Consider the following 19,417-nt stretch of genomic DNA (forward strand, 5'->3'; position numbering starts at 1 on the left):
AAAAGACCCAGTATATAATAAAGATCACATAAAACAAGCCCATAGTAAACATCATGCACCAAGGTGAAAAGCAGAGTTTTTCCTCTAAGATCAAGAGCTCAAGAAAACAAATAAAAGGCATAAAAATTAGAAATAAATAAATAAAATTGTTTCTGTTGCAGATGGCATGGTCTTATAGAGGAAAACACAAAGAAGGAAGGAAGGGAAAGAAGGAAGGAAAAAAGAAAAAAGAAAGTATCAAAGACACCACCAGAGAATTGTTAGAACTAGTAACTGAAATCAGTAAAGTGGCAGGATATAAAATCAACATGTAAAGAGCAGTTGTGCTTCTATACACTGTTTAAAAAACAAACAAACAAACATGAATATCTCATTTGTATTAACCCCAAAAAGAATAAAATACTGAAGAGTACTTTTAGGAAGGTGAAAGATATGTACACAGAAAAGTATAAAACACTGATGAAAGAAATTGAAGAAGACACAAATAAATGGAAAGATCTCCCATATATATGGATTAGAAGAATTAATGTCATTGAAATGCCCATACTATACAAAGCAATCTAAAGATCCAATGTAATACCTATCAGAAAAAGGAAAAAAAAAAAAAAACTATCCTAAAGTTCATATGGAACCTCAAAAGATCCTGGATAACCAAAGCAATCTTTAGCAAGAACTAAGCTGGAGACATAACACTTCCTGACTTCAAATTATATTGCAAACATATGGTAATCAAAACAGTATGTTAGTGGCATAAAAATAAACACATAGACCAATGGAATGGAATAGAAGAAAGTTCAGAAATAAACCTACACACATACAGTCAACTCATCTTTGACAAGTGCAACAAATATACAAAATGGAAAAGAATAATCTTATCAATAAATCCAGTTGTGAAAATTGGATGTATACACACAAAAGAGTAAACCTGGATCACTATCTTATATCATATAAAAAAAATTAGCTCTAAATAAATTAAAAACTTAAGATCTAAAATTGTAAAACTTCTAGAAGAAAACAGGGAAATCTCTTGGGTCTGGTCTTGGCAATGATTTTTGAGTGTAACATCATCAAAAGCAAATGCGACAGATGCCAAAATAGGCAAACAGGATGCGTCAAATTAAACAGCTTCTGCACAACAAGTGAAACACCAGAAAAATGGAAACTCAACCAATGAATGGGAAAAAAATTGAAAACCACATAACCTGAAGAGGTTAATATCCAAAATATATAAGGAACTCATGCAACTGAATAGTAAAATATCTAATAACCCAAATTTAAAAGGAGCAAAGGAGCTGAATAGACATTCGTCCAAGGAAGACATACAAATAGCCAACAGTTACATGGTTCTCAAAATCACTGACTATCAGTAAAATGCAAATCAAAACTACCTGAGATATCACCTTATACCTGTTAGCATGGCTATTATTAAAAAAATAAAAGATAACAAGTACTGGCAAGGATGAAGAAAAGGAAACACTGGTACACTGTTGGTGGGAATATAAATTGGTATAGCCATTATGGAAAGCAATATGGAGCTCCTCAAACATTGTAAAATAGAACTACAATACGATCCAACTACCGCACTTCTGGGTATCTATCTAAATAAATTGAAATCAGGATTTCCTGTGTTCAGTGCAATATTATTTACAATAGCTAAGATATGAAAACAACCTAAATGTCTGTCAACAGATGGATGAAAAAAAGAGATTAGATTTGTGCTTTCAGAAGTGAAGGACAGGGGGCAGAATTGAAGGAAGGTGGTCCAAAAGTATAAACTACCAGTTATAAGATAAATAAGTAAAAAGGTTAAGAATAACAACATGATGACTATAGTTAATGCTTCTCTGTGGTACTTTGAAAGTTGTTAAGAGCATAGATTGTAAGAGTTTTCATCACAAAGAAAAAACATGTCTTATTTTTTTGTGTGTGTCTCAGTACGAGATGATAGATGTTAACTAAACTTACTGTGGTAATCATTTCACAATGATTTACGTCAAATCATTGTCCCATACATCTTAAACTTTGACAAACAACCCAGTAGAAAAATGCACAAAGAGCTTGAAAGACATTATTTATTTATTTATTTATTCATTCATTCATTCATTCATTCATTCATTTATTTTAAAGATTATTTATTTATTTATTTATTTGATAGACAGATCACAAGTAGGCAGAGAGGCAGGCAGAGAGAGAGGAAGGGAAGCAGGCTCCCTGCCAAGCAGAGAGCCGGATGTGAGGCTCTATCCCAGGACCCTGGATCATGACCTGAGCCGAAGGCAGAGGCTTTAACCCACTGAGCCACCCAGGCGCCCTGAAAGACATTTTTTAAAAGGAGATATACAAATGGTTAATAGACATGTGTAAAGACAGTCATCAGGAAAATGAATATGAAAATCAGAATGACGTATCACTAACACATGTATCATAATGGCCTAAGAAAGCCATGTTGTGCAAGTATGTGGAGTAACTGAAATTGTCATAGGTTCTGATACAAATGTAAATCAGTAAAACTGCTTTGGAAAACCACTTGTTTAGTACTGCTGAACATACATACCAGATAACCCAATGCAACATGTAACAGAAATGTGTACATATGTAAATCAAAACACATGCGCTAAAACATTCATAGTAATAATATCAGTAATAATATTTGTAATAGTTCATACTGGAAACACCTAAAAACACACCAACAGTTGAAAGGATAAATGCATTTCTGTGTTCACACACTTACACAGTATACAAAACTGGGGATGAATTATTTACAGTAACGCCTTATAATATAGATGAACTCAAAAGCATAATGTTGAGTGATTGAAAGAAACCAGACATAAATAAACATGAACTGCCTGATTTCATTTATATAAAATCCAAAAACAAACAAAATTAATGTACACTGAGAAATCATGGAGGTAGTTCTAGGAGAACATAGAAAGACTCTGGATCCTTGTAATTTTTGTTTCTTGATCTGATTACGATATGGGTTTTTCATAGTGAATGAAATGTGCATTTGTATTATACTTCAATGAAAGTGTTTTTATGAAGCAAAAAGAAATTTGTCAAAGCTTCTAATAACTATATTGGTGATTTTTCTATAGATACCTCTTTATTTTTCTAGTGTGATAATGACAGATTTCCTTTGCTCTTCTCCCAATTTCTTTTCTGTATAAGGAAGTGGCTATGATAGTCGAAAGCACAGTCAAGTGTTGGGGAGAATATAACAGGTTCTTTAGGTAGAAGAGTAAGTTTGGAAGCAGTCACTGTGGGTTTAATAACATGGGCAAAGGGTCAAGAGCAAAAGAAAGGAAAGGGAAATAGACCTCAGGAAAATGTTCAATAGCTCTATAGTAAGATCTCAGCATTTCATTTTACCACCCAGCATATAAAGTAGACATGGCAGCTCCTCTTAATGTCATCATTCCTTTCTGACTAAAAAATCTCATAATTCTCACTTTATTTCACTCACTGATCTTAAATTATTTGCCAAGAATTTCAATTTCATCAGCTTTACAGCCTTGAAAAGGATAAAGTCTGTGATTTTACTATCACAAAGCTCTTTGCTTCTAAGATTGCAAAAGGAAAACAATTTATTCTAACAACATATTTAGCACTATGGAATTCATTTTTCCCGATGCCTTAAAAATCTTAAAGTGTTAAGATTTCTAGTTTGGTTTTATTATTAGAATTCATAATTTATCACACTATTGACATTAAAGAATCAACATGGTAGTGTCTGAATAATCTGAATGTAGTTTAAATGAATTGTTCTCCATTTTCCACTTTGTATGCCTCTATTATATATATATCAGTTTCATTTTCTATATATGTTCCTGTGCTCCATAGTATAAATAAATATGTTTATCTTCTTTTAAGATAAAAATCTACATTATTCATGATAATTCTTAGAAATCATTGTAAATTTAGCAAATACACTATATGGTTTTACATGGTTTAGCTCTGTGCCTCAGTTAACTGTTTTTGTTATCCAGGTGTCAATCACACCCCAAATTAAATAATTCAGATATCATGAAGATAATCTGTCTTAACAAACTGCATTTCCTAAAAAACTAACACATAATTTTTCCATGGTTGTTTCACTTTTTATTTATTTTTTGTACCTCTTATCCCTGTTTAGAGAAAAAAGACCAAAAGTTGAAATGTCTTTCAATTTATTTTGAAAAACCAATATAGCTTTAATTTATATCTTTTTGTGTGTGTGTGTGTGTGTGTATTTTTTTCTAATTTTTAATTTTTAATTTTTTATAAACATATATTTTTATCCCTAGGGGTACAGGTCTGGGAATCACCAGGTTTACACACTTCACAGCACTCACCAAAGCACATACCCTCCCCAATGTCCATAATCCCACCCCCTTCTCCCAAACCCCCTCCCCCCAGCAACCCTCAGTTTGTTTTGTGAGATTAAGAGTCACTTATGGTTTGTCTCCCTCCCAATCCCATCTTGTTTCATTGATTCTTCTCCTACCCACTTAAGCCCCCATGTTGCATCACCACTTCCTCATATCAGGGAGATCATATGATAGTTGTCTTTCTCTGCTTGACTTATTTCGCTAAGCATGATACGCTTTAGTTTCATCCATGTTGTCGCAAATGGCAAGATTTCATTTCTTTTGATGGCTGCATAGTATTCCATTGTGTATATATACCACTTCTTCTTGATCCATTCATCTGTTGATGGACATCTAGGTTCTTTCTGTAGTTTGGCTATTGTGGACATTGCTGCTATAAACATTCGGGTGCACGTGCCCCTTTGGATCACTACGTGTGTATCTTTAGGGTAAATACCCAATAGTGCAATTGCTGGGTCATAGGGCAGTTCTATTTTCAACATTTTGAGGAACCTCCATGCTGTTTTCCAGAGTGGCTGCACCAGCTTGCATTCCCACCAACAGTGTAGGAGGGTTCCCCTTTCTCCGCATCCTCGCCAGCATCTGTCATTTCCTGACCTGTTGATTTTAGCCATTCTGACTGGTGTGAGGTGATATCTCATTGTGGTTTTGATTTGTATTTCCCTGATGCCGAGTGATATGGAGCACTTTTTCATGTGTCTGTTGGCCATCTGGATGTCTTCTTTGCAGAAATGTCTGTTCATGTCCTCTGCCCATTTCTTGATTGGATTATTTGTTCTTTGGGTGTTGAGTTTGCTAAGTTCTTTATAGATTCTGGACACTAGTCCTTTATCTGATATGTCGTTTGCAAATATCTTCTCCCATTCTGTCAGTTGTCTTTTGATTTTGTTAACTGTTTCCTTTGCTGTGCAAAAGCTTTTGATCTTGATGAAATCCCAATAGTTCATTTTTGCCCTTGATTCCCTTGCCTTTGGTGTTGTTCCTAGGAAGATGTTGCTGCGGCAGAGGTCAAAGAGGTTGCTGCCTGTGTTCTCCTCAAGGATTTTGATGGATTCCTTTCGCACATTGAGGTCCTTCATCCATTTTGAGTCTATTTTTGTGTGTGGTGTAAGGAAATGGTCCAATTTCATTTTTCTGCATGTGGCTGTCCAATTTTCCCAGCACCATTTATTGAAGAGGCTGTCTTTTTTCCATTGGACATTCTTTCCTGCTTTGTCGAAGATTAGTTGACTGTAGAGTTGAGGGTCTATTTCTGGGCTCTCTATTCTGTTCCATTGATCTATGTGTCTGTTTTTGTGCCAGTACCATGCTGTCTTGATGATGACAGCTTTGTAATAGAGCTTGAAGTCCGGAATTGTGATGCCACCAACGTTGGCTTTCTTTTTCAATATCCCTTTGGCTATTCGAGGTCTTTTCTGGTTCCATATAAATTTTAGAATTATTTGTTCCATTTCTTTGAAAAAGATGGATGGTACTTTGATAGGAATTGCATTAAATGTGTAGATTGCTTTAGGTAGCATAGACATTTTCACAATATTTATTCTTCCAATCCATGAGCATGGAACATTTTTCCATTTCTTTGTGTCTTCCTCAATTTCTTTCATGAGTACTTTATAGTTTTCTGATTATACATTCTGTGCCTCTTTGGTTAGGTTTATTCCTAGGTATCTTATGGTTTTGGGTGCAATTGTAAATGGGATTGACTCCTTAATTTCTCTTTCTTCTGTCTTGCTGTTGGTGTAGAGAAATGCAACTGATTTCTGTGCATTGATTTTATATCCTGACACTTTACTGAATTCCTGTATAAGTTCTAGAGTGGAGTCTTTTGGGTTTTCCACATATAGTATCATATCATCTGCGAAGAGTGATAATTAGACTTCTTCTTTGCCGATTTGGATGCCTTTAATTTCCTTTTGTTGTCTGATTGCTGAGGCTAGGACCTCTAGTACTATGTTGAATAGCAGTGGTGATAATGGACATCCCTGCCGTGTTCCTGACCTTAGCGGAAAAGCTTTCAGTTTTTCTCCATTGAGAATGATATTTGCGGTTTTTCATAGATGGCTTTGAGGATATTGAGGTATGTGCCCTCTATCCCTACACTTTGAAGAGTTTTGATCAGGAAGGGATGCTGTACTTTGTCAAATGCTTTTTCAGCATCTATTGAGAGTATCATATGGTTCTTGTTCTTTCTTTTATTGATGTGTTGTATCACATTGACTGATTTGCGGATGTTGAACCAAGCTTGCAGCCCTGGAATAAATCCCACTCGGTCGTGGTGAATAATCCTTTTAATGTACTTTTGAATCCTATTGGCTAGTATTTTGTTGAGTATTTTCGCATCTGTGTTCATCAAGGATATCGGTCTATAGCTCTCTTTTTTGATGGGATCCTTGTCTGGTTTGGGGATCAAGGTGATGCTGGCCTCATAAAATGAGTTTGGAAGTTTTCCTTCCATTTCTATTTTTTGGAACAGTTTCAGGAGAATAGGAATTAGTTCTTCTTTAAATGTCTGGTAGAATTCCCCCGGGAAGCCGTCTGGCCCTGGGCTTTTGTTTGTTTGGAGATTTTTAATGACTGTTTCAATCTCCTTACTGGTTATGGGTCTGTTCAGGCTTTCTATGTCTTCCTGGTTCAGTTGTGGTAGTTTATATGTTTCTAGGAATGCATCCATTTCTTCCAGATTGTCAAATTTATTGGCGTAGAGTTGCTCATAGTATGTTCTTATAATAGTTTGTATTTCTTTGGTATTAGTTGTGATCTCTCCTCTTTCATTCATGATTTTATTTATTTGGGTCCTTTCTCTTTTCTTTTTGATAAGTCGGGCCAGGGGTTTATCAATTTTATTAATTCTTTCAAAGAACCAGCTCCGAGTTTGGTTGATTTGTTCTATTGTTTTTTTGGTTTCTATTTCATTGATTTCTGCTCTGATCTTTATGATTTCTCTTCTCCTGCTGGGCTTAGGGTTTCTTTCTTGTTCTTTCTCCAGCTCCTTTAGGTGTAGGGTTAGGTTGTGTACCTGAGACCTTTCTTGTTTCTTGAGAAAGGCTTGTACCGCTATATATTTTCCTCTCAGGACTGCCTTTGTTGTGTCCCACAGATTTTGAACCGTTGTATTTTCATTATCATTTGTTGCCATGGTTTTTTTCAATTCTTCTTTAATTTCGCGGTTGACCCATTCATTCTTTAGAAGGATGCTGTTTAGTCTCCATGTATTTGGGTTCTTTCCAAACTTCCTTTTGTGGTTGAGTTCTAGCTTTAGAGCATTGTGGTCTGAAAATATGCAGGGAATGATCCCAATCTTTTGATACCGGTTGAGTCCTGATTTAGGACCGAGGATATGATCTATTCTGGAGAATGTTCCATGTGCACTAGAGAAGAATGTGTATTCTGTTGCTTTGGGATGAAATGTTCTGAATATATCTGTGATGTCCATCTGGTCCAGTGTGTCGTTTAAGGCCTTTATTTCCTTGCTGATCTTTTGCTTGGATGATCTGTCCATTTCAGTGAGGGGAGTGTTAAAGTCCCCTACTATTATTGTATTATTGTTGATGTGTTTCTTTGATTTTGTTATTAATTGGTTTATATATTTGGCTGCTCCCACGTTGGGGGCATAGATATTTAAAATTGTTAGATCTTCTTGTTGGACAGACCCTTTGAGTATGATATAGTGTCCTTCCTCATCTCTTATTATAGTCTTTGGCTTAAAATCTAATTGATCTGATATAAGGATTGCCACCCCTGCTTTCTTCTGATGTCCATTAGCATGGTAAATTCTTTTCCACCCCCTCACTTTAAATCTGGAGGTGTCTTCGGGCTTAAAATGAGTTTCTTGGAGGCAACATATAGATGGTTTTTGTTTTTTTATCCATTCTGATACCCTGTGTCTTTTGACAGGGGCATTTAGCCCATTAACATTCAGGGTAACTATTGAGAGATATGAATTTAGTGCCATTGTATTGCCTGTAAGGTGACTGTCACTGTATATGGTCTCTGTTCCTTTCTGATCTACCACTTGTAGGCTCTCTTTTTGCTTAGAGGACCCCTTTCAATATTTCCTGTAGAGCTGGTTTGGTGTTTGCAAATTATTTCAGTTTTTGTTTGTCCTGGAAGCTTTTAATCTCTCCTTCTATTTTCAATGATAGCCTAGCTGGATATAGTATTCTTGGCTGCATGTTTTTCTCGTTTAGTGCTCTGAAAATACCATGCCAGCTCTTTCTGGCCTGCCAGGTCTCTGTGGATAAGTCAGCTGCCAATCTAATATTTTTACCATTGTATGTTACAGACTTCTTTTCCCGGGCTGCTTTCAGGATTTTCTCTTTGTCACTGAGACTTGTAAATTTTACTATTAGGTGACGGGGTGTGGGCCTATTCTTATTGATTTTGAGGGGCGTTCTCTGAACCTCCTGAATTTTGATGCTCATTCCCTTTGCCATATTGGGGAAATTCTCCCCAATAATTTTCTCCAGTATACCTTCTGCTCCCCTCTCTCTTTCTTCTTCTTCTGGAATCCCAATTATTCTAATGTTGTTTCGTCTTATGGTGTCACTTATCTCTCGAATTCTCCCCTCGTGGTCCAGTAGCTGTTTGTCCCTCTTTTGCTCAGCTTCTTTATTCTCTGTCATTTGCTCTTCTATATCACTAATTCTTTCTTCTGCCTCATTTATCCTAGCAGTGAGAGCCTCCATTTTTGATTGCACCTCATTAATAGCTTTTTTTATTTCAACGTGGTTATATTTTAGTTCTTTTATTTCTCCAGAAAGGGCTTTTATATCTCTCGAGAGGGTTTCTCTAATATCTTCCATGCCTTTTTCGAGCCCGGCTAGAACCTTGAGAATTGTCATTCTGAACTCTAGATCTGACATATTACCAATGTCTGTATTGATTAGGTCCCTAGCCTTCGGTACTGCCTCTTGTTCTTTTTTTTGTGTTGAATTTTTCCGTCTTGTCATTTTGTCCAGATAAGAGTATATGAAGGAGCAAGTAAAATACTAAAAGGGTGGCAACAACCCCAGGAAAAAATGCTTTAACCAAATTAGAAGAGATCCCAAATTGTGAGGGGGGAGAAAGGGGATAAAAAGAGGTTCAAAAAGGAAGAAAGAAAAAAAAAAAAGAAAAGAAACGAATTTAAAAAAAAGAAAACAAATAAGAAAAATATAAAAAAGAAAATATATATATATTGGATAAACTAGTTAAAAAACGTTAAAAAAGAAAAAGGTAAAAGTTAAAAAAAAATTTACCAGAAGGCGAGAAAAAAAACAAAAAATGAAAAAGAAAAAAATTAATTTAACTGCAAGACTAAAAAAAAATCACAGGGAAAAATCCATGAGTTCCGTGCTTTGCTTTCTCCTCCTCTGGAATTCTGCTGCTCTCCTTGGTATTGAAACCGCACTCCTTGGTAGGTGAACTTGGTCCTGGCTGGATTTCTTGTTGATCTTCTGGGGGAGGGGCCTGTTGTAGTGATTCTCAAGTGTCTTTGCCCCAGGCGGAATTGCACCGCCCTTACCAGGGGCCGGGGTGAGTAATCCACTCGGGTTTGCTTTCAGAAGCTTTTGTTCCCTGAGCGCTTTCCGTAGAGTTCTGGAGGACGGGAATACAAATGGCGGCCTCCTGGTCTCCGGCCCGGAGGAGCCGAGAGCCCAGGGCCGCACTCCTCAGTGCGCCCTCAGAGAACAGCGCCCAGTTACTCCCGTCTGCCTGACCTTCGGCCGCGCTCCGAGCTCACCGAGCCTGCGACCGGTTCAAGGTAACACCGAGCTGTGAGCTTACTGTCGGCTCTGTCTCTGTAGCCAGCTTTCCCGTTCCAATACCCGCAAGGTCTGCGACACTCAGACACCCCCCGATCCTTCTGTGACCCTGCGGGACCTGAGGCCACGCTGACCCCGAGTGGGCTTCGCCCCGGTTTAGCCTCTGGAGCGATGTCCCTCAGTGGAACAGACTTTTAAAAGTCCTGATTTTGTGCGCCGTTGCTCCACCGCTTGCCGGGAGCCGGGCCCTCCCCCCGGGGTCTATCTTCCCGTCGCTTTGGATTCACTTCTCCGCCGGTCCTACCTTTCAGAAAGTGGTTGTTTTTCTGTTTCCAGAATTGCTGTTTTTCTTCTCTTCGATCTGCCGATGGATTTTCAGGTGTTTGCAATCTTTAAATAAGCTATCTAGCTGATCTCCGGCTAGCTGAAGTAGTCTCAGCCTGCTACTTCTCCGCCATCTTGACTCCTCCTCCGCTTTAATTTATATCTTAACATTCAATCTCTGATCAACCCTCTTTTGCCATTTAAAACATTTAAAAGAGCCATTCTTAATAGAATATGAGTCTTAACAGCCATACTTAGGAAGTTGAGATATGGATAAAATAATACAGTGTGATTCCTACTTCCTCTTTATATATCATTAAAAGAGCAGGGCTGGGAATCACAAAAGTACAGTGAGTGACATGTAGAATTATGAGATTTTTAAAACTGCTTCTTTAAATTTACTATTATGGAATTGAATTTTTAGGACTTCTGTGGATGCTTCCCAAAGACAGCTTTCTATATATTGGCCAAGAGACAACATTTTACATTTCTGTAAGCATGACTAAACTTCAGGCTGCATCTTTCCTGACTTTTGGCCTGGCTTCTCATTTCTTAAAGCATTTATTTAAAAAACAACAACAACAACAACCACCTTGCAACTATAGATTTTTCTTTCCTTCTTAAAGATGTAAATTTTTTTTTTAAATACTGTTGCCACATTTATAACCTAGGAATGTTATTCTCAGGATTTGGGAACCTTCTCTTTTAAATGTAAACATCAAAGGAGAGAGCATCCCTATTTCCCTATTTCTCAGTCTCTGTGGGAGGGTAGAAGCCTACCTTTGGTGCCTGTTTTGCTTCTGGTTGCAAAGCTACCCCTAGTCATAAAAAATACTCGAAAATTTACTTTTCCTTAGGGTAAAACCAATTAACAACACAGCTGGCCTATGTTCTCCCTCTCACCATAGAGCTTAAAAGTCATCCTGTTCTTTTCGTCAGTGGAATTGAATTCAAACTGTGTTCTGGTCTCTGTCCCCTATTGCAATAGCCTTGGATAAAGTCTTCTTTGCCTGTTTAACTTTGTCAAGTGCATTTTTTGCTTTGACAATATCTAGATATATTTACTTTGTACTACTTATATAGCTACCACCTTGCCAAAGATCTACAATCGATATATTTTACTACTTTAATTAAATTAAATGAAAAATTTGCATGGAACCTTTTATTGACAGGAACTCTTTACTGGGCTATCAAAAAGGTTATCAACATGTGACATATTAAAGAGCAAAATGCAATTTTTAATTTCTAGATGCTGATGGTACAATCTCAACTGACTTTTAACTAAATTGTTCATGAAAGGAAAACAATTAGCACCTATTGAGTCTCTTCCTATGCCAGGTACTGAGTATAATTAAAAACTATAAACTAGGTTCTATAATTATCCACATTTTACAAATGAGGAAATTGTGGCTTAAGGAGGTTAAATGGGTTGCCCAGTGTCACAAAGCTAATAAATGATATGTTCAAAATCTAACAAGTCTTTCTGATTTCAAAATGAATGCTTCTTCCATTAGTCCACATTCTAGCCTTAGAATCACAGAATCATTAATTTGAACAAACTAACTTAAAATAAGGTTACCCTTTAGGAATTTATGCCAGTTTAACAAATATAAGTGTCTGTAGGTGAGTCATTTGAGTAGACATTAATTCCAATAAAAGTTTTATAATCAGGAAGCTAGTGTCTGATCAGTATTTGGAAATTTGTAAATTAAATAAATCTAAACAACTGGTCTTGTCACCTGTGAAAGTTCATCCATTTATTCTATAAATATTTTATTTATTTCAAAAAGAAATAGAAATAGTGTTAAACTCTTTGGGAAAGTCCATCTGGAAGATTCCATCTGATAATCAAAGGGTGGAAAAACTTTATCAACAGGGAAACATCAAGATTAAGAAGAAAATTGATTAAATTTAACATCTATATTTGATAAGGTATCCTTGTTCTCCCCATCTCTGTGCTGCCATTGGGGTCTGCATTCTTTGTGAAATATCTTTTGTTGGTATGGGACACTTCAAAGTGGCAGTCTACCATGCTGAAGCAGTTGCTTTGATGGAGCTGTACTGATGAATGGGTATTCTGATGAGGTTTTTAAAACAAGCCTTTGAACTCATTTGTCTTATTTCCATATAATCTACGAAACTTTTTTTTTTAACTTACCCTTGAGCCTTACTTCGTTGCTGAATGTCTCACTCACTCAAAATCCTACCTCTTGAAGAGATTGAAAATATGGTAGATGTGAATATGGAAATTATTACAGTAAAAAAGCAATGTTCCGCTCAGTCTCCCTTTTCATAGCCAATGCACCCAATTCCTAGCTACCAGGAATATCCCTACGGGTAGTGCAACAGCTACTTCTCTCATGAATTTTCCCTTGGTCACGGAAATCACTTGCTCAAGGTTATACTTCATCTCAGAAGGTGGCCATGGCCAATGACTGGCTGATGAGAGAACACATAAATTTGAGATAACTTGGAAATGGCATGCCCATAGCCCTAGAACATGCAGTATGACTGGCTAAGGCCTCACTTGGAAATGCACTGCTGACCAGCTTCACTCTCTGCCATTTTCTGCATTTTTTTTTTTTGGTGGGGGCGGGGAAGGGAGTGGTATATTGCCCTAAAACACTTCCAGGAACCAAGTCTATGATATCACTTGCATTTTGCATGGCTTAGGACTCAAATTCTCTGACATTACCCTTAACATTTTATTGAAAAATTGATTATCTATTTCATAATGGCACATCATAGATCTTCCTTTCTTAATTTGAAAACATACTAAATTTTCTCTGCACTTGTAACTGTCTAGTATTTCTGGCTTTATCTATTTGGCTTATGTATTATGAAGGTAGAGGACAGGAATGGAAAGATAAGAGAGGTAGAAGAGGTTAATTTTGCACAGCTTAATCATTTTTTTTTCTCAATGTCAGATGCTCAAAATTTCAACTATTACATCAGAATTCAATGCAAATAATTTCTCATTTTAAATATAATGCAAATTCTTAAAAATCTGAAACAAATGAATTTATTATGGAGAAAAGACCTCCTTAATTGAGTTTGGGGATAACAAATAATGAGTTTTTGTGGTAGACAGTGGTAGCGGCTTACGGAATTTTGTAGTACAGTCTCTAAGAGAAATTGTCCCCAAGACTCCAATGAAAATACAAAAACTTGGTAGGAAAATGTCTTGCCTTTAAGCTATACTTAGATTCTTCCCTGATATTGCAGTATATACACATGAATAAAACATTGTTTAAAACTCCAATAAGTCAAATGCTACAGACTACTGCAATGCCTGGAAAGTAGCACAGTCTCAACATATATTTTTTAAGGAAATTAATGAATGATGGTTCACTTGCAGTAATGGACTAGAAGGAACTAGCTGTGATAGAGCAACATTTTACCAGCCTGAATGCCCCTGCCACAGAAGATGAGACAAACATGTGTCTCAGCCAGCTGATATCATTTTTTTTGTCCTTTTTTTGGGGGGGGGCAGTATTTGTGTTGTTTCTAAAATGTTAATAGTGAATATCAAAAGCACATTAAAGTATATACCAAGGTGTATTAAATAATATGAAAGGACAAAATTTATAAAATGTGTGATAGCTTCCATATACCTATCACCCAGATTTAACAGATATTCGAATTTTGCAATATTTACTTCAAAATTTTTATTTAGAAATAAATATAACAGATGTAGCTAAAACCTTACCCTTCCAATTTTTCTCCATCCATCAACAACAACAAAAAACACTATTATGAATTGTGTATATCATGCTTGTTGAATGTTTTATATTTAAAAACATTTACATGGTTTAAAATGTATATAAGTGATATCATGCCATATGCATCTTTTTGCAGTTTGCTTTTCTACCATATTCATATATGTAGATGTGTCTAATTTATATTAATTAGTATGCATTCCAAAAAGAAGAAATTACGCTTATTTTACTAAGGGATAGTTGGGCTGCCTACATTTTTAAGACTCTTAAAATATTGTTTTAATAAACATATTTAGACACATTGTCTTGTGTAAATGAGGACACATTTCTCTCTACAAACATTTAGAAATAAAATTGGTTTGTAGATTATGCATATCTTCAATTTCAGGAGGTAGTGACAGTTGCTCTCCAAAGTTGTTCTATCAATTTACACTCCCACCAGCACTGCATATTAATTTGCTACTTCTTCCCAATCTTTGCCAAAATACAGTGCTAAGTTGAGCTTGAAGTGGTATCTCATTGCAGTTTTAATTTAAATTATCTTACCATTAAGAAAGTTGATCATATGTTTGTTGGATGTGAAGGTTTTCTTTTGTGTGATTTCACATTCATATTTTTTGTCATTTTTTCTTATTGATATGCAAGGCCTTTATTTAGTATACATGATACTGCAGGGGTGCCTGGTTGGCTCAGTCTGTTAAAGTATACATGATACTGCATATATATTTTAATCTGTGGCTTGTTATGGTTGCTGCTATTTTTAATTTTAATGAAATCAAATTGGTTCATATTTCCCTTTGTGACTTGTAATTGGTATATAATAGTGATTAAAGAGCATGGACTCAGGAGACACCCTATCAGGATTAAAAACCCACCTGTGCCACATATTGGGGAAATGTTATTTGCAAGCTAAATGCTATCTCTTCATTTGGAAATAAGAGTGGTAATAGAATTTATTTCTAAGGTCTTTATGAGGATTGAATTACTTAGCACATGTCAGGTGCTTAAAAAAAGGCCTTAAAACAAGGAAAACAATTCTCCCAAAGAGCCTTAGTGATCATTATAATCGCTATTATTATTATTAGTGGTGGTAATACCATTATCATTCAAGAAATACTTCTCCCGCAGTTTAAGTTTCACATGTATTTATTTTGTTAATGTTCAATTTTGCTTTTCACATTTGGATATTTAATTTATCAAGATTTGAGAAAAAAATTACTTTTATATAAATATTCAATTGTTCTAATCAAGACTATTTATTGAATAGTTCGCCAGTTTCCCACTGATGTGTAATAACCTCTCTGTTATATTTCATGTTGTCAGATCTATTTATTAGTTTTATATTCTGGAGGCTTGTACAGATACGACCTGGATTTAATTACTATAGCTTTTTTTTTAAAAAAATTGCTACCTAGAGTTAAATCCCTTATAAATTTTCAAGAATTCTTGATAATATTTGAAACTTTATCCTTCATATGAATTTTAGGGTCAGCTTATTAAAATCTCTGAAAATTCTTTTGGAATTTCAATTGAATATATGAGTAAATTTGAGAAAATCTACATCTTCTAATACTGAGCTTCCCCATGTATGAATACACACCAGGCACTATTCTAAAGACTTCTTTTGTTTTAATCCATTTAACTTTTAAAGTAACCTTGAGGTAAATGCTATATTATCTACTTTCAGTTGAGAGTATGGACGAGATCCATATATGAGCAACACTAATAAAAAAAACTATGTCCCTGTTCTCAAGGAGCTTATAAGTTCAAAGAAAACAAAAACATATAAACCAACAATGTCAGTAAAAGATAAATGTAATTATAATGAGAAGAATATACAAGATTAAATGGAAGCAGAATGGAGTCTTGGGAGAAGTTTAAGTATGTAACAAGTGGGCAAAGGGAAAGAATTCAAAATCAAGTCAAAATCAGGTCAAAGCACGTAGAAAATCAGGAGAAAGGTCTATGTAGAATGGACACTGCAAATACTTGTTTATTCCTGGAGTGTAGAAGACAAAGAAGTGAAGGAGGATGAGGGCTCAAATGAGGAAGAAGCTGGTGAAGTCAGATTTGAGCAGGAGAGTAAGATTTGCATGTTAGTATGACAGCACGGAAGGAAGGCCAAGAACGGAGGCAGGAAGCAGAGCAAAGAAGCTACTGCCGTAGTTCAGGGAGGTATGGATGTTCGCACTAGATGTCCACTGTGTTGATAGAACTGACAAGATTTGTTTCTGATTAACTGGGGTGTATGTGGCAGCGGGTGAGGAGGCTAAAACAGCTTCTGGATTTCTGGTTGGATGACTTGGTAGGTGACAATATAATTTACCAAGCTATTTCAAAAGATCCCTTTATAATCTAGTCTATCTTCTTGGGCTAGTCCGATTCAGCAGTCATAAACAGATACAGTTGGTTACCACATAATATATTTACATATAAATATATACATATATGCATGTAAACATACATGAAATATTCCTGTGGGATCCTGGTGTACCTGGAAAGCATCAAAACATTACTTAGGAACACGCTAAGAGAATATAGCTAAAAGATTCATTTTAGAACAAAAAAATGTCAATGAAAGATAGGGACTGCATCTACCTTATAATTTCATTTGTTATGTAGTACCCTTTGTGAATATTAGTTATTTGTTATGGGACATTTGAGTCAAATACATCAAAATTGGAGACTAACATAAATGTGTTGAGGACTTCTTATTTAAATAGGTAGGTCTTGAAGATATATCTATACATAACACAAATATTTTGTCCTCTTCATTGACTAACTTCAGGGCCCCATTATGTGCTATTATATTTTATGTGTATAATCCAGTTTTTTAGGATTACTGCAAGGTGACAGCCAAAATAGGGTCACTTTTAACCATTTAACAACTAGCATTCCAGGGGAGAGACAAAAATCCTAAATTACAGTGTTTGATGGTTTTTATGCAGTTTTGCAGATTTTAATTTATAATGTAATGTAACTGACCATGCATTTAGGAAGAGATGCTAAAAATATGCTCTCATTGATCCAAAGGGGCACATGCACCCGAATGTTTATAGCAGCAATGTCCACAATAGCCAAACTATGGAAAGAACCTAGATGTCCATCAACAGATGAATGGATCAAGAAGATGTGGTATATATACACAATGGAATACTATGCAGCCATCAAAAGAAATGAAATCTTGCCATTTGCGACAACATGGATGGAACTAGAGCATATCATGCTTAGCGAAATAAGTCAAGCAGAGAAAGACAACTATCATATGATCTCCCTGATATGAGGAAGTGGTGATGCAACATGGGGGCTTAAGTGGGTAGGAGAAGAATCAATGAAACAAGATGGGATTGGGAGGGAGACAAACCATAAGTGACTCTTAATCTCACAAAACAAACTGAGGGTTGCTGGGGGGAGGGGGTTTGGGAGAAGGGGGTGGGATTATGGACATTGGGGAGGGTATGTGCTTTGGTGAGTGCTGTGAAGTGTGTAAACCTGGTGATTCACAGACCTGTACCCCTGGGGATAAAAATATATGTTTATAAAAAATAAAAAATTAATTAAAAAAAAATATGCTCTCATAACATGAGATAGCTCAGACATACTATTAATTAAACATTATTTTATGAAATTTTTAAGATGTTTGGGAGAGATGGTTTGACCCATGGAATATCCACATCAATAATAAGCCAAGCCATAATGTATCTCATAATATCTTTCTACAAAAGGAAACATTTTCTTGAAAAGAAATCCTTCAGTTTCCATACTGGGGAGTTTAACTAAATGCCTAAATCATTGCTATGTGACAAAATAAATAGCAAACATCAAAAGACTACCAAACTGATGCACAATCCTCTATGTCCATCTACCTTGGTTTTCCAGGGACAAAAAAGAATAAGAAAGATTATTTCCTTCCTTGAATTACTCAAGGAAAGAGATGTAAACTAAAGGGGAGGTAGAAATTATTAACTCTAAAGTGTTCACTACTTTTAAGTCTCCAGAAGCTTAAATCATTGTATGAAAAGTGAAAGCAACTGACCATGTCAAATTCCCTTAACATGACTCTTGTTCAAAAGTAATAGCTCAATTTCACTCATAGACAACAAGTGAACAAATACACAGAAGGCAATAGAAAGATGTAGCTTTAAAGACAGAATCATTTTTGTCTCTAAAATATAGGTTGAATGAGTGAGTAATCACAGAAGTGGGAGATGACATATGAAACTGTTAATCTCTTCTAACTACATATTGAGCCCAATTCTGTCTCCCACAGGAGCACATAAAGTGCAGGGCAACAGAGAGAAGTCACTGGCCTTGCCCTTCAAACAAAGGCTAAATAACAGTGTCTGGGTTTTTTATGAGTTCACCCCCATTTGAGAGATTGACCTGAGGTAAACTGCTTGGGAAATAGCATTTTCCTTAGATAGGCTGAGCTTTCTAACAGAGTCCTCTAATACAACTTCCGACAATTCTTTTCCCTTCTTGCTTTCTTACCATTGACAGGCAACAAGAGCCCAGACTAACCTTTGGCCATTCCTTTAAGCCCTATCTACACCTAGCTATCTCCTATTCAAATATCCTGGTACACAAATTATTGTTAGGTAGAAATAAAACTTAACCTGATAAACTCATTCTAAATATCATTCTTCATCTTGAAATATTAATGTTTCAAGTCTAAATTTAAAACACACACCATCCCAAGGATGCTTTTAAGAAAGAAGTCAGTGAGGGGCATCCTAGACACTGTGGGAAAGAAAATATGTTTGCGGTAGACATATCTTCCAAGTAGTTCTCAAATCTCACTTAAGAGACTATTTTAACCAAGGTTGGGCTCGCCTCAAGGCGTAATATTTAGTGACCTCCAATGGCATGAGTAAAAGAAGACTCATCACCAAAAATAATTCCTTCACAGTGATGGAATTTTTTTTCTCTATATTTAAAAATTATGAAATACTTCAAAAATAAGGTACAAAAAAAATAACATTAACTTATTTATATTGCTACTCATTACCAAGATATATGAGGCTTTATTGCAATATTTGTTTCAGATTACTTCTTAAGAAATAAGTTCTTACAGATAAGATCAAATATTACAGTACAGCAGTACTGATTCATATTTCTTTTCCTTCTACATCTCCAGAAATAACCACTATTCTCATTTAGAGGTTCATCATCCCTTAGATTATTTTTGTACTTTTACTACATATATACTTAGAAAACCAGATTGCTTTGCATATTTAAGCACTTACACATGCTTATATATCAA

The sequence above is a fragment of the Mustela erminea genome, chromosome 16, assembly GCF_009829155.1.
Source record: "Mustela erminea isolate mMusErm1 chromosome 16, mMusErm1.Pri, whole genome shotgun sequence".
Lineage (NCBI taxonomy): Eukaryota > Metazoa > Chordata > Mammalia > Carnivora > Mustelidae > Mustela > Mustela erminea.